Below are 16662 nucleotides of genomic sequence, written 5' to 3'. Positions count from 1 at the left end.
AGGGAAAAGAAACATGAACAGCATGAGATATACACCAAATCATCATTAATTCTAGTTAGAGATTGAATTGTTCATTTAATAATAAAAAGATAGCTAAATATAATTTCAGACCTCCAGAAGTTCACTATCTACTTGAAGACACATTACATTGTAGCTGTCCACATGACTGAGCATTACAATAGGAGTATGATTATGGTGCTTTGGAGCACAGAGACAGGGTGAGCCAGCAATAGAGGGGAAGAAAAAAGAAATAGCACAGAGGCCAGGCAAGTAGTTTAGTATTGCTTAAGTGCAGAATTCATTTAGAAGAGGCAAGAAGATGAGGATGGATAGGTAGATAGAGGTCACTAAAGTTCTGGTTCTCTATCCTAGAGGCATTTGAACATTATCTTATCAGCAATGTTAAGCCATTGAAGTGAACAAACATGACATAATTGGATTTGTGTGTATAAACAGCCATTCTTACCTATGGTGTAGGATATGAGTTATGAGTGTGATTGGGCCCAGAGATGGGTAAAGTATTTTACTAGTCCCATCAAAAAAATAAGAAGGCTTGAAGTAAATCAGTGGCCATCAAAATAAAGAGGGAGGTAAGACTAAGGAATATGTGTTTAAGCCAGCTGCTGCAGTACAAACCAAGGTTCCAAATGAAGTACTCCACAAAGAAACCTTCAAATAAAGAAAGGAGATTGTTTCCATGCTTATTCTCCAGAAACCAAGTTAACAGAAGTTCATATATTTTAACTTATGTCTATAATATAATGATCTGTTTTGAGCAAGAGGGTGATAACAACAGAAAAGTACATAAAATGAACTAGAATTTTAACATAAAAGAGCTAGAAATATCACATGCTGTCTTGGCATCCAAAATGAAGGGATGGAAAGAAGCCTCCATTTTTTCTGCAGTCTAAACCAAAAAAAGCTTTGTCCTAAATATGCAAAGAAGGTGAAAGCCTACTTAAGCGCTAACTATGGCACTTGGAGAAATAGTGAAAGCCTGAATTAACCACCAAACAATGAACAATTTGGAGATGGATTTAGAAAAAAGTATTACTACATAACAGATGCTGCCCCAGGCTCCATTGATCTGAAAAGATATTTAAAAAAAAAACTGAAGGTCATGGCAGCAACCATAAACTGTTTTCTGTATCAGGCCCTTATTAACATCATCCCATGGAAGAGGCTCTTTTCAATTCTCCCCGAGAGAGGCTCAAAAGTAGCTTCTGGACAACTAACATCATTAAATTTACCATTTGTGGACATGGGCCACACAGCTTCATGTCCTGGCCTCTCCTGTTACTGGCTGCTTACCTCTCTGTTAATACTGTCTCCCTCGGTATGAACTTGCAGTTACATCCATCCCTCCACTGGCATCCCAGCTACACTCCCAGAAGTCAACCCTTCTTCCAATTGCTTTTAGACATTGCTGTTCTCCCTGCCATTCCTTTGATACCCCAGAACACACCTACTAGCCTCAACTGGCTAAAAGGTGGGTGGATTCCCTGCCTTCTAGCACATGCGGGCCTTTGCATACTCTTTTCTGCCACAGGGCTTTGCTCCCACTTGCGTAGTCTTCATTTGCTTCCCATCCCGACTCCCACAGATTTGCCTCTACTCTTATCTATGTTTTCCTGCCCTCTATTGCCAGATTCAGTTCCAACTCCTACCTTTGGACCTTACCTGCACAGCAAAATCCCATTCAAAACTCCTCTTATTAGAACTGATAGTGCTACTTTTGATTGAGAAAAGACTCAGTACTCAACTGAAATTATTTAAATGTATTGGAAAAGATAAATGCTATATATAAGAAATGAGTAATGTCAGGCTAAGTTTGTTGGGTATTGTACTTTAAATGCAAGCTGTATAAGCCATATGGCTACTAGAAGAAGCCCTAGTCCTAAGTACCTTACTCATTAAGAAGGAGGAACTACTTTATCAAAAGGCAATGATGGTGGGACGTGGTGGCTCACTCCTGTAATCCCAGCACATTCGGAGGCCAAGGCAAAAGGATTGCTTGGTCCCGGGAGTTTGAGACCAACCTGGACAACATAGTGAGACCTTGTCTGTACAAAAAATAAAAAATTAGCAGGGCATGATGGTGCATGCATGCCTGTAGTCCCAGCTACTTGGGATGCTGAGAATGGGAAGATTGCTTGAAACCAGGAGGTGGAGGCAGCAGTGAGGCATGATCGCACCACTGCTCTATGGTCTGGGTGACAGAATGAGACCTTGTCTCGTTAAAAAAAAAAAAAAAAGTAAATGACTTTTTAACTGAAAAGTACAAAGTACATCTTTTCTTTCTGCCTTGGCTTTTGTGATACTAGGCTCTTACAGTTTTATTTCTGTGTGTTAGTTTTCTATTGCTGCCATAACAAATTATCACAAACTTAGAAGGTTAAACACCCAGTTAGTATCTCACAGTGAGTGGGTCAGAAGTCTGGGAATAGAATGGCTCAGCTGGATCCTCTGCTAAGGGCCTCACAAGGCAGGAATCAGGGTGTCAGCTGGGCTCTTATCTGGGGCTCTGGGGAAGATTCTGCTTCCAAACCCATTACAGTATTGATAGAATTCAGTTCCTTGTGATTGTAGGAACTCATTTTCCTGTTTCTTTGACATATGATCCACTTAATCTCTAAGTCAAGGAGGACAGTTCTAATCCTTCTTAGGCTTCAAATATCTGACTCCTCTTTAACCATCAGGCAGAAAATGAGCTCTGCTTCCCAGGGCTTACATGAGTAGATTAGGTCACCTAGACAATCCAGAGAAGCTCCCTATTTTAAAATCAGCTGATTAGCAACCTAAATTACATCTTTAAAGACCTTTTGACATATTCATAGGAGTAACCTGAGGAGGTGAAGACCATGAAGGCCAACATTTTGCCTAACAGATTCTACATCACTGCAACTCTTCCTTGGACTCCATTGTTAGCCCATCTCTATCTGTACCAAGGTTTTCAACCCTGACTGCTTATTATGATTACCTGATTACCTGGAGAATAATTTAAAAAATGGATGCCCAGTCCTCGAGATCAACTAAAGCAGAATCTTTTGGGTGGGGCTGCCTCAGTGGTTTTCAAAAACTCTCCAGGTGATCCTATGGTAGCCTAAACTGAGAACCATTGATCATCACTCTTTTCCTGAATCAGCTTATCAATTGATGGACATGATTTTAGTCATCATCTCTGTAATAATAATTCTCCAGTTTGCGGGCTGGGCACGGTGGCTCACGCTTGTAATCCCAGCACTTTGGGAGGCTGACGCGGGCGGATCACGAGGTCAGGAGATCGAGACCACGGTGAAACCCCGTCTCTACTAAAAATACAAAAAATTAGCCGGGCGTGGTGGCGGGCGCCTGTAGTCCCAGCTACTCGGAGAGGCTGAGGCAGGAGAATGGCGTGAACCCAGGAGGCGGAGGTTGCAGTGAGCCGAGATGGCGACACTGCACTCCAGCCTGGGTGACAGAGCGATACTCTGTCTCAAAATAATAATAATAATAATAATAATAATAATTCTCCAGTTTGCATCTCTATCTCTGACCTCTCTTGCTGTATTCCAGACTCAAATTTCCAAAATGCCTACTAATGAGGAAATCAGTCCTTCCATGGTCATTAGATCTTCGTGTCACATGTTCTAAAAATTTAAATCACAGCTAAAAAATATCTTTAATATTTTACTCTCCTAGGAAACTACTGTAACCCTTTATATAAACAAGATATTTATTATTTATATGTGACCACTTTTGAATGTTTGCTAAAAGTCTTTTCAAAAAGACTTTTGAACTTTGTTCACCCATAAGAAACTCGTTTCCCCCTTCCTTGTTGTCACTTGTTTTCCTATTTCCCACCTAAATATGGGTCACTAGGCCTTTCCTGCCTCTGGTCACAAAGCAATTCTCAGAGAAGTTTTAGGATATACTTTTGTATATTAAAAAAAATGTAAGTGTGATGTTCTAAGGGACCAGGAAATGATAGTACCCAGGTTTGGCTATGAATACCCCATTCCTTCCTTGCTACAATGCCAGCCTTATGTACAATAATAGTTTCATTTTTATCCTGAATATGTGTTTTCCTCCATAACAACCTAGAACAATTCAATATAGATGTCCTGTAATGGCTTCAAATTCAACATATCCGAAACAAATTCACCAACTAATGATGGATTGCTCAATTGCCAATCCAGCCTTAATGACTAAAAGTTTTCGCCAGAATGTAACCTTGCACAGAGCTCTCAGCTGAGCCAAATGGTATTTGGAAAAACATATATATATATATATATATATATATATAAATACGTGTGTGTGTGTGTGTGTTTGTGTATATATATATATATATATATATATATATATATATATATATACTACAAATATATATATTTGGAAAATACTTACTAGGTAGCCAAAAAATAATGAGTCTCCTAGAAGGAAGCCAAGAAAAGGCAGGATACAATATAGAGCATTGGTCTATGTAGTTCTTTAGTTTACAATTCAATAAAATCATCCCATTTAAAATTAATCTGCTTTTTATTTTTGGTACCACCTGTGGTAGAAAGATAATGTCTACATGATTCTGCATGCACATATCAGACTTTCTCTTTTAGCTTTCAATTATGCTTAAAACATAAACTTCTTACCACAACCACAAGGCTCTGCAAAGATAGGGTCCCTGCCTACCTCTGCAACGGTATTTAGAGCCATTATCACCCTAACTCTGTCCTAACTATATGAACCTTCAGTTCTCCAAAAACGCTAACTTCTCTCCCCACCTCAGAGCTTTCATCTAGGCTGATCTTTCTGCCTGAATTCCTTATGCTGCCTTCTCTTTGTCCTGTTAACATCTGTATCCCTCAGGTCTTCACTTAAATAATTATTTTTTCTTCAAAGAGGTTTTCATTGGCTCCCTCTACTCAAAAAATCAAGTTAAGATCATCACATTGCCTTTCAAATAGCCTCTATTGTTTTGACCCTCGTAGCACTCGTCACAGTTTTAATTATTATAATTATTAATCTTTTATTGTGTATTCAATGCACCACTAGATTACAATCAGTAAACTGTCAGGAACCATTTTGTTTTCCTCTGTGTATAGTGCCTTACACAGTTTCTAGTATTAGGTACTCTACTTGTTGAATGAATAAATACATGAATGGAAGAACACATTTCTTAAAAACCTTATTTGACCATCGAAGGTCATGTAGCTTGATAGAGCATCATTCTTTTTGTGCTCATGTCTACTTTCTGGTAATGGAGGGAGAAAATCTTAGTCATAGTATAGCGTACCTTTTGACCTAAATACCATAAAATTTTATTATTCGATCTATATAAATACAATATTCTAGGGATAGGGACTCTTCTGGTCAGTAATCAGGTTACATATTCCCATCTTTTCTGTCTTGTAACAAAGTGTTGGTCATAGTCACCTGATCAGAACTGTGGGAACTATTGTGGAAAAACATCTATTATACACTAATATATGATTCCTTTTCCTCATCTGCCACTTGTTCTTATTACAAAGAGCACACATAACCTTCAAAACTGCTCTTCTTTCAAGAGCAGTGACAGATACTTCCTGATGACAGTGATTTCTTGAAATCCAGTATTAAAATATCATTTCCTCTACGGAGAACATTGTAATTGTTCTATCAAAATTGGAAAAGCTCCTTCCCTTGAACCAAGCAACTCCCCTGAGGAATACTGTAATGTCTTATCAACCAATTATTTTCATTTGTGTTATTAAACTTACCTGTTGCTGATGTCCTAATGCATGTCTCATAAGAATTCTGGAATTGCATATGTAGGAATTAATCTGTAGTCGGTTTCTACAAAAAGTAAAAAATAAAAAAATTTTTAAAAGGCCTAGCCTTATCCTTATCCTTGCCCTCTCTCTTTATCATTTCATGTTTGCTAATGTTGGCAGTAAATTAGTCAGGCTGGGTTCATTAGAAGAGGATTCCATTCCTATCATCTCCAAGAGAGAAAAGTCTTAAGTAGAGGACATAAAGAATTTACTAGATTCAAAGTTTTTTATTGATCCTAAACTGGATATTAATAGTAATCATCCATCTATGAATACCAGAGTTTTTAACTCCAAGAGAAAAAAAATGGTTTCATTTCAACTATGGAATTTATAGCCTTTCCATAAATCAGCATTACTATTCTACACATTTAAGAATGGAGATCCAACTCTATCGTGACTGTCCTAGTTGTAGGAAACTAACAGCAAATATCTTGGACTTATGAGTCCTCAGCAGAGCCATATGTAACTTTTACTTACATCAATGTTCTGCCTTCTTCGCAGTACACAGAATTTTGTAACAAGTTAAACCCCATGACACAGTGGCATTCACAACTATCCTCATTATTTCCTGCTCTCAGACCTCCAGGAATGTGTCCCAACACATGTGGACTCTGTACTCAGACATGTTATGCTGTCAATAGTAGAAAAAAGGAATGGAAGAGTTAGCCAGAACCAGCAAAATTGGGGTTATGGGAGATAACTTGGCAGTAAGGCTGGTCTTCAAAGAGGAGTATAAATTTGAACCTAGTCCAGACTTATGCTGATATTCAGGGGATTCTACCTAAGAAGACAAAGCACTATAGGAAGAGTCTCTGGATAGTAGCTATACTTCTTGTTGGGCACACTTTGGTCTGCGATTAAGTTAGTCCAGTTTGAAAGTGGCCCGAAAGAAAGTTCAGTCCCCAGAGAAAGCAGATTTACGGAAAAAAAGAAAAAGGATTAGAGTATTAGGTCAATGATGAGGAGGTTAAACCAAGGCTATGGTCCCAGCAGAAAGTTAGATTGCACACCAGACAGGAAGCGGAAACCATGCACATGGACTAGTTACATATGTTGAACATTACTGGGTAGATTGCCCCTTACTGCAGAAGCATGCGGCAAAGGGCTTTGCCCAGGACACTAAAACTCAGCCTGGAGGCCACAGACCATTTCCAGACTCTTTTCACTTATAAATTTGAACAATTAAAGTACTGACAAGTTTGATTTCCACTGGTTCAGGGAGTTGTAGAATTTAACCTATAGGAGAAAGGTTGTTGGTGCTGGTGTTTGGACAAGACGGGGAAAAAGCAAGAACTGAGTAATATATATCTATAAGAAAATGAGGGCTAAGGAACTAGGAGACATTTGAATGGCTTTAGAATAGGAATAATCAGCCTTGCATCCCAGGGATGAAGCCCACTTGATTATGGTGGATAAGCTTTTTGATGTGCTGCTGGATTCGGTTTGCCAGTATTTTATTGAGGATTTTTGCATCAATGTTCATCAAGGATATTGGTCTGAAATTCTCTTTTTTGGTTATGTCTCTGCCAGGCTTTGGTATCAGGATGATGCTGGCTTCATAAAATGTGTTAGGGAGCATTCCTTCTTTTTCTATCGATTGGAATAGTTTCAGAAGGAATGGTACCAGTTCCTCCTTGTACCTCTGGTAGAATTTGGCTGTGAATCCATCAGGTCCTGGACTTTTTTTGGTTGGTAAGCTATTGATTATTGCCACAATTTCAGAACCTGTTATTGGTCTATTCAGAGATTCAACTTCTTCCTGATTTAGTCTTGGGAGGGTGTATTTGTCGAGGAATTTATCCATTTCTTCTAGATTTTCTAGTTTATTTGCATAGAGGTGTTTGTAGTATTCTCTGATGGTAGATTGTATTTCTGTCGGATCGGTGGTGATATCCCCTTTTTCATTTTTTATTGCATCTATTTGATTCTTCTCTCTTTTCTTCTTTATTAGTCTTGCTAGTGGTCTATCAATTTTGTTGATCTTTTCAAAAAACCAGCTCCTGGATTCATTAGTTTTTTGAAGGGTTTTTTGTGTCTCTATTTCCTTCAGTTCTGCTCTGATTTTGGTTATTTCTAGCCTTCTGCTAGCTTTTGAATGTGTTTTCTAGTTCTTTTAATTGTGATGTTACAGTGTCAATTTTGGATCTTTCCTGCTTTCTCTTGTGGGCATTTAGTGCTATAAATTTCCCTCTACACACTGCTTTGAACGTGTCCCAGAGCCATATAAACAGAACCAAAGACAAAAACCACATGATTATCTCAATAGATGCAGAAAAGGCCTTTGACAAAATTCAACAACCCTTCATGCTAAAAACTCTCAATAAATTAGGTATTGATGGGATGTATTTCAAAATAATAAGAGCTATCTATGACAAACCCACAGCCAATATCATACTGAATGGGCAAAAACTGGAAGCATTCCCTCTGAAAACTGGCACAAGACAGGGATGCCCTCTCTCACCACTCCTATTCAACATAGTGTTTGAAGTTCTGGCCAGAGCACTCAGGCAGGAGAAGGAAATAAACGGTATTCAATTAGGAAAAGAGGAAGTCAAATTGTCCCTGTTTGCAGATGACATGATTGTATATCTAGAAAACCCCATTGTCTCAGCCCAAAATCTCCTTAAGCTGATTAGCAACTTCAGCAAAGTCTCAGGATACAAAATCAATGTACAAAAATCACAAGCATTCTTGTACACCAATAACAGACAAACAGAGAGCCAAATCATGAGTGAACTCCCATTCACAATTGCTTCAAAGAGAATAAAATACCTAGGAATCCAACTTACAAGGGATGTGAAGGACCTCTTCAAGGAGAACTACAAACCACTGCTCAATGAAATAAAAGAGGATACAAACAAATGGAAGAACATTCCACGCTCATGGGTTGGAAGAATCAATATCGTGAAAATGGCCATACTGCCCAAGGTAATTTATAGATTCAATGCCATCCCGATCAAGCTACCAATGACTTTCTTCACAGAATTGGAAAAAACTACTTTAAAGTTCATATGGAACCACAAAAGAGCCCGCATCGCCAAGTCAATCCTAAGCCAAAAGAACAAAGCTGGAGGCATCACGCTACCTGACTTCAAACTATACTACAAGGCTACAGTAACCAAAACAGCATGGTACTGGTACCACAACAGAGACATAGATCAATGGAACAGAACAGAGCCCTCAGAAATGATGCTGCATATCTACAGCTATCTGATCGTTGACAAACCTGACAAAAACAAGCAATGGGGAAAGGATTCCCTATTTAATAAATGGTGCTGAGAAAACTGGCTAGCCATATGTAGAAAGCTGAAACTGGATACCTTCCTTACAGCTTATACAAAAATTAATTCAAGATGGATTAAAGACTTAAATGTTAGACCTAAAACCATTAAAATCCTACAAGAAAACCTAGGCAATACCATTCAGGACATAGGCATGGGCAAGGACTTCATGTCTAAAACACCAAAAGCAATGGCAACAAAAGCCAAAATAGACAAATGGGATCTCATTAAACTAAAGAGCTTCTGCACAGCAAAAGAAAGAGTGAACAGGCAACCTACAGAATGGGAGAAAATTTTTGCAACCTACTCATCTGACAAAGGGCTAATATCCAGAATCTACAATGAACTCAAACAAATTTACAAGAAAAAAAACAAACAACCCCATCAAAAAGTGGGCAAAGGACATGAACAGACACTTCTCAAAAGAAGACATTTATGCAGCCAAAAAACACATGAAGAAATGCTCATCATCACTGGCCATCAGAGAAATGCAAATCAAAACCACAGTGAGATACCATCTCACACCAGTTAGAATGGCCATCATTAAAAAATCAGGAAACAACAGGTGCTGGAGAGGATGTGGAGAAATAGGAACACTTTTACACTGTTGGTGGGACTGTAAACTAGTTCAACCATTGTGGAAGTCAGTGTGGCGATTCCTCAGGGATCTCGAACTAGAAATACCATTTGACCCAGCCATCCCATTACTGGGTATATACCCAAAGGACTATAAATCATGCTGCTATAAAGACACATGCACACGTACGTTTATTGCGGCACTATTGACAATAGCAAAGAGTTGGAACCAACCCAAATGTCCAACAACGATAGACTGGATTAAGAAAATGTGGCACATATACACCATGGAATACTATGCAGCCATAAAAAATGATGAGTTCATGTCCTTTGTAGGGACATGGATGAAACTGGAAAACATCATTCTCAGTAAACTATCGCAAGGACAAAAAACCAAACACCGCATGTTCTCACTCATAGGTGGGAATTGAACAATGGGAACTCATGGACACAGGAAGAGGAACATCACACTCCGGGGACTGTTGTGGGGTTGGGGAAGGGGGTGGGGGGAGGGACAGCATTAGGAGATATACCTAATGCTAAATGACGAGTTAATGGGTGCAGGAAATCAACATGGCACATGTATACATATGTAACAAACCTGCACATTGTGCACATGTACCCTAAAACCTAAAGTATAATAATAAAAAAAAAGAATAGGAATAATCATAGACACTGTTCCACAGAAAGTGGAAAACCTTCTTTTTGTGGCAGAAGTGTGTTGGGTGATTTTTTAAATCTCTACTTATTGTTTATTCTTTTGTCCTTGTGAGCACAGTCACGCCATTATTTGTAGTCATAAGATTTCCAAGCCACAATTATCTTATACAATATTTTGTGAATATTTTGTGCCATTTTATTTCTGGGAGAACAGGCTTAAGAATGAATAACAAGCAATTTATTTGGTTAATCAATATATTGCAAGATATCTACTTTATTTTCTTCCTAAAGCTACACAAACTATCCATAGCATCTTGGTACAGTAACAGCAACACCTGACCTGCTTCAATGCCTGTCTTAGCATCTCTCTACTACTTCCAGCTATGGTCATTTGAAGGCCACTTACATGCTATATTCTTCTGGTTGGGAAAAATGAGAAGCTTAGATGACAGCCATTTTAACCAATCTACCTTACTGCTACCCTTGCTCTAAGTTTATGGGAACAAGTCTTAAACTTCAAAATTAAAGGTAATACCACATATGGATGATTAGTGGTATAAATGGTTAGCAGTATAAGCAGTTAGCAGTAAAAACCTAGGTCTTGTCTCCAATGACCAATCCCCACTTCCTGCCAGAGTCCCAGTGACTGGGTCTGTCTATTTACTGTGCCTAATTGATTGCACATTCTTCATTCAATCATTTAATAACTATTAATTGGCATCTACTTTGTGACAGGCATTATTCTAGGTAGGAGGAATACAACAGTAAGTAAAACAGACAAAAATCTCTGCCCTTAGGACTTTCATTCCAGTTGAAGAGGGAGACCAGCATAGCCAGAGCAGGGAGTGCCAGGGGGAGAGCAGCAAAAGATGGCATATTTCTTTACAAGAAGTAAAGAGGTTTAGTAAAGCAATGATTACATAAGCTCTGCGAATCATGGTAGGGAGTTTGGATTTTATTTTCAGTGGGATAAGAAGCTACTCGACAGCTTTGAGCATAAAAGTAACAAGACGTTGTTTACATTTTAAAAGAATTTCTTAGGCTGCCATGTGGAAAAACTAGAGTGGGAGCAAAAAGTAGAACTAGAAGGCTTTTGTAGTTGTGTAAGGCAGACATGACTATCGTTTAGACTAGGACAAGGCAGTTGAGATAGCAAGTGGTTGATTTTTGCTAGATGTTTACAGCAGAACTGATAGAATTTGCTAATGGATTGAATTTAGGGAAGGGAAAATAGAAATCAAGGATGATTCTTAGGTTTTTACCTGAGCAACTGTGTAAAAAGAGTGCCATTTGCTATAGAAACATCAAGTTTGGAAGGTTCAATTTTGGATTTTGGATATGTTAAGTCTGAGATGACTATTAGATATTCAAATAGACGTGTCAAATTGGAAGTTGGATAGAGCCAGGAAGATGAGGAAGAAGATCATGCTGGAGAAAGACATTTGTGAGTCACCAGTGGGTTTGTGTAAGCTTTTAAGGAAATATATTTATCTGCTATGTTCTGAGGAAAGAAGAATTTATTCCCTTGTAATGCAACTATGGTATATTTCTTTGCCATGTAAGTCCCAAAATATACCCTGTATAGGTTATATTATGTTGATTGCAAGTAACAGAAACCATGTCTGAATAACTCAGGCCAAAAAAAAAGGTAAAAAGAAAAATAACATTTATTAAAAGTAATCTTTCAGTTCTCACACTGAATGAAATAAAAAGTTGAAAACCTCAACTCAGGAAAGGTAGCAACCAAGGCCTCATCAGAGACCTTAGTGGTAAGAGTTTGAGAAACTGACATTAATAATATTCAGTTCCAATGACTTCAAGTCTACCCAAGTCATGATGGTGCCCTAAAAAAGCAGGTGAAGCACTGACTGTCCCTCATCTATTAAGCAAAGGAGTAGAAATAAATCCTTGCTACTCAATATGTGGTCCTTGGGTGGACCAACAGCTTGTTTGGAATGCAGAATCTCAGATTGTACACTCTGGACCATCAATCAGAATTTTCATTTTAACAAGATCCCCAAGTGATTTATATGCACATTAAAGTTTAAAAAACATGGCCAGGTGCAGTGGCTCACACCTGTAATCCCAGCACTTTGGGAAACTGAAGCAAAAGGATCAATTGAGCCCAGGAGTTCAAAACCAGCCTGGACAACATCGCAAGACCCAGTCTCTACAAAATAATTGAAATATTAGCCAGGCATGGTTGTTTATGCCTGTGGTCCCAGATACTCAGGAGACTGAGGCAGGAAGATTGCTTAAGCCCAGGAGGTAGAGGCTGCAATGAGCCAAGATCGTGCCACTGCACTCCAGCCTGAGAGACCGAAAGAGCAAGACGCTGTCTCAAATATAAACAAATATATTGAAAAACAAAGCTTGAGAAATTCATAACTAAACGATTTTTCAGCCATAAAACACTCTGATTATCTGAATTGAGCAGGTATTTTCATGCCTCAGTTAATCAACTACATTATGGAAGGCTATTTGGATTTCTTCCCATAAAGTTTATTTAAATCAGAATTATAAGCAGTTTTAAATCAAATGATCATAAAATGTTAAATTGTTTACTTAGTGTATACCTTGGTTATAATAATATGCTATGGCAACATATAGACTTCTTGTGCCTCTGATGACCTTTTTTTCAAGGAAGTTCAGAGTTGCTTTTGTGGCAAACCTACTCTGGTGACTGACAGATTTATTGTAATTCATTTAGTCACTTAAGATTCATAGATTTGATAGTCTGATTATGTCAAATTGCTCTAAAGTAGTCTTTTATTTATACTACATAGCTGCTTTCATTGATCAGAATTCTGCATTTGCAGCACTCTTTTTTCATATTCTTTTCCTCACTTTTATGACCAAGTTCTTGGGAATTCACACTATCTACCAAATATTATAAAATTATAAGTATGAGAGGACATCTATAAGTATTAATGTCATTGATTGAGGAAAAGGAGTGCCAATTTTTATTTGATGGAAGTAAACATTGGCAGCTCATTAAAATTTTGGCTCAGAATTGTGGTCCAGAAAACCAATAGGTCTTGAAATGGAATGCAGACCTGCCTATGAACTCATAATCCCCCTACATAATTTCCATGATTTCTTAAATAAGCTTGTCTAAAGAATCCTCCTAGAAATATATCTAGTAGATATGCTTTAAGGGAAATCTGTCAAATTTTTAAAGTAGATTAGCTATTATAATTACCCATTAACATCATTTCGTGAAATGTAGCCCTTAAACCTCTTATATTTGAATCACCTTGGAAGCTTATTAAAATATAGGTTCTATACCCATTCCAGACCTACCAAATTCAAACCTCAGGGGGTGAGGTCCAGGAATCTGCATTTAAAAATAGTTCTTTAGGTAGTCTTATGCACACTAAAGTTATAGAATCACTGTACTAAACATCACATTTTCAAGTTTAGTTTTCCACTGACATTAGCGTCAATTTCCAACAACTGAGCAAAGCGTTCACCTTTATTGTTTCATGTTATATTTGCTCAGACTCTCTGAGCTTCACATGGGAATGACATTTTGACAAGTACATGGCTTAATTTTTTTTCTATTTTTCCAAAGGCTTTAAACAAATATTGTTTCTTGACAACTCATTAAGACAATATGTACCAAGACATAACATTTCCAGAACACCTAAGAAAATTGCCTTGGTCAGGATGGGGAATCAATTTCTATAGAGCATCACAGATCCCTCATATGTGGGGGAGGGAGGAAAAGAAAAGGAAAACTATGAAAAGTGATCAACTTAATTTAATATTTCAAAATAAAAAATACATCTGCTTTAAAATTTAAGAATAGAAAACTTTCCAAAATTGATGCAACTGTATTATTTTTCATCATACTTGCTTATTAACTCCATAATAGAGAGAAGGTGGAAGTTCTTTCATTATCTTACACCCCATATAAAACAATACGGATATCTCTATAGTGGCTCTAGCATGCTTACCACATAGTACATGTAGAAAATACACAATATTTGAATGAATAAATGGCATACACAATATGTACATTGTACATACTTTTTTGTAATCTGATTTTCTCCTTTATCAATAGACCATAGAATTTTTCTATAACAATAGATTATAATATTCTATTATATGGATGTACCATAATTCATTTAACTTATCCTCTATTGGTGGACATTTACTTTCAATTTTATACTACAAAGGCAATTCTGAAATAACCAATTGTAGAATTATTTGGTGATTTGAGGGAAAATTCCTGAAGAAGAATTGCTAAGTCAAAGCTAATATACAGTTAAAGTTTTCATACATGTTGTCCTCTTGAAATGCTGTTCAATGCCATTAAAATGTAAAACTCACATTTTCCCACAACATATATTTTTATCAATCTAATAGTCAACAAATGTAACTTCATTATTTTACTCACATGTATTTAATTTTTAGTAAGAACATGTCTGTTTTTTAATATTTATTACCACACTTACAATTTTTCTATGAATTGCTTTTTATGATCTTTAACTCATGTTTCTAATGAAATAAAACAGGAAACTTTATTTTGACATTTTTTTCAGAGCTTTTATATATATATATATTTTTAATTATACTTTAAGTTCTAGGGTACATGTGCACAACGTGCAGGTTTGTTATATATGAATACATGTGCCACATTGGTGTACTGCACCCATTAACTCGTCATTTACATTAGGTATATCTCCTAATGCTATCCCTCCCCCCTCCCCCCACCCTACAACAGGCCCCAGCGTGTGATGTTCCCCTTCCTGTGTCCAAGTGTTCTCATTGTTCAATTCCCACCTATGAGTGAGAACATGTGGTGTTTGGCTTTTTGTCCTTATAATAGTTTGCTGAGAATGATGGTTTCCAGCTTCATCCATGTCCCTACAAAGGACATGAACTCATCATTTTTTATGGCTGCATAGTATTCCTCAGAGCACAGTGCAATCAAACTAGAACTCAGGATTAAGAAACTCACTCAAAACTGCTCAACTACATGGAAACTGAACAACCTGCTCCTGAATGACTACTGGGTACATAACGAAATGAAGGCAGAAATAAAGATGTACTTTGAAACCAACGAGAACAAAGACACAACATACCAGAATGTCTGGGACACATTTAAAGCAGCGTGTAGAGGGAAATTTATAGCACTAACTGCCCACAAGAGAGAGCAGGAAAGATCTAAAATTGACACCCTAACATCACAATTAAAAGAACTAGAGAAGCAAGAGCAAACACATTCAAAAGCTAGCAGAAGGCAAGAAATCACTAAGATCAGAGCAGAACTGAGTGAGATAGAGGCACAAAAAACCCCTTCAAAAAATCAATGAATCCAGGAGCTGGTATTTTGAAAAGATCAACAAAATTGATAGACCACTAGCAAGACTAATAAAGAAGAAAAGAGAGAAGAATCAAATAGACGCAATAAAAAATGATAAAGGGGATATCACCACCCATCCCACAGAAATACAAACTACCATCAGAGAATACTACAAACACCTCTACGCAAATAAAACTAGAAAATCTAGAAGAAATGGATAAATTCCTTGACACATACACCTTCCCAAGACTAAACCAGGAAGAAGTTGAATCTCTGAATAGACCAATAACAGGTTCTGAAATTGTGGCAATAATCAATAGCTCACCAACCAAAAAGAGTCCAGGACAAGATGGATTCACAGTCGAATTCTACGAGAGGTACAAGGAGGAGCTGGTACCATTCCTTCTGAAACTATTCCAATCGATAGAAAAAGAGGGAATCCTCCTTAACTCATTTTATGAGGCCAGCATCATCCTGATACCAAAGCCCGGCAGAGACACAACAAAAAAAGAGAATTTTAGACCAATATCCCTGATGAACATCGATGCAAAAATCCTCAATAAAATACTGGCAAACTGAATCCAGCAGCACATCAAAAAGCTTATCCACCATAATCAAGTGGGCTTCATCCCTGGGATGCAAGGCTGGTTCAACATACACAAATCAATAAACGTAATCCAGCATATAAACAGAATCAAGGACAAAAACCACATGATTATCTCAATAGATGCAGAAAAGGCCTTTGACAAAATTCAAAAACCCTTCATGCTAAAAACTCTCAATAAATTAGGTATTGATGGGACATATCTCAAAATAATAAGAGCTATTTATGACAAACCCACAGCCAATATCATACTGAATGGGCAAAAACTGGAAGCATTCCCTTTGAAAACTGGCACAAGACAGGGATGCCCTCTCTCACCACTCCTATTCAACATAGTGTTTGAAGTTCTGGCCAGGGCAATCAGGCAGGAGAAAGAAATACAGGGTATTCAATTAGGAAAAGAGGAAGTCAAATTGTCCCTGTTTGCAGATGACATGATTG

At 37.6% G+C, this 16662-nt stretch overlaps 1 long non-coding RNA gene across 1 annotated transcript in view; it reads right to left on the bottom strand.

Moving 5' to 3' along the window:
• The window catches only part of LOC129471205 (uncharacterized), an 84816-nt gene that overhangs the window by 21651 nt on the left and 46503 nt on the right, over nucleotides 1-16662 (bottom strand). The window contains exon 6 of the long non-coding RNA XR_010118460.1: nucleotides 5736-5811. This is a non-coding gene — a long non-coding RNA (uncharacterized lncRNA). The remainder of the gene's footprint in view (nucleotides 1-5735; nucleotides 5812-16662) is intronic.

This window comes from Symphalangus syndactylus, chromosome 21 (genome assembly GCF_028878055.3).
Source record: "Symphalangus syndactylus isolate Jambi chromosome 21, NHGRI_mSymSyn1-v2.1_pri, whole genome shotgun sequence".
NCBI lineage: Eukaryota > Metazoa > Chordata > Mammalia > Primates > Hylobatidae > Symphalangus > Symphalangus syndactylus.
This window is presented reverse-complemented; position numbering and strand designations above follow the sequence as displayed.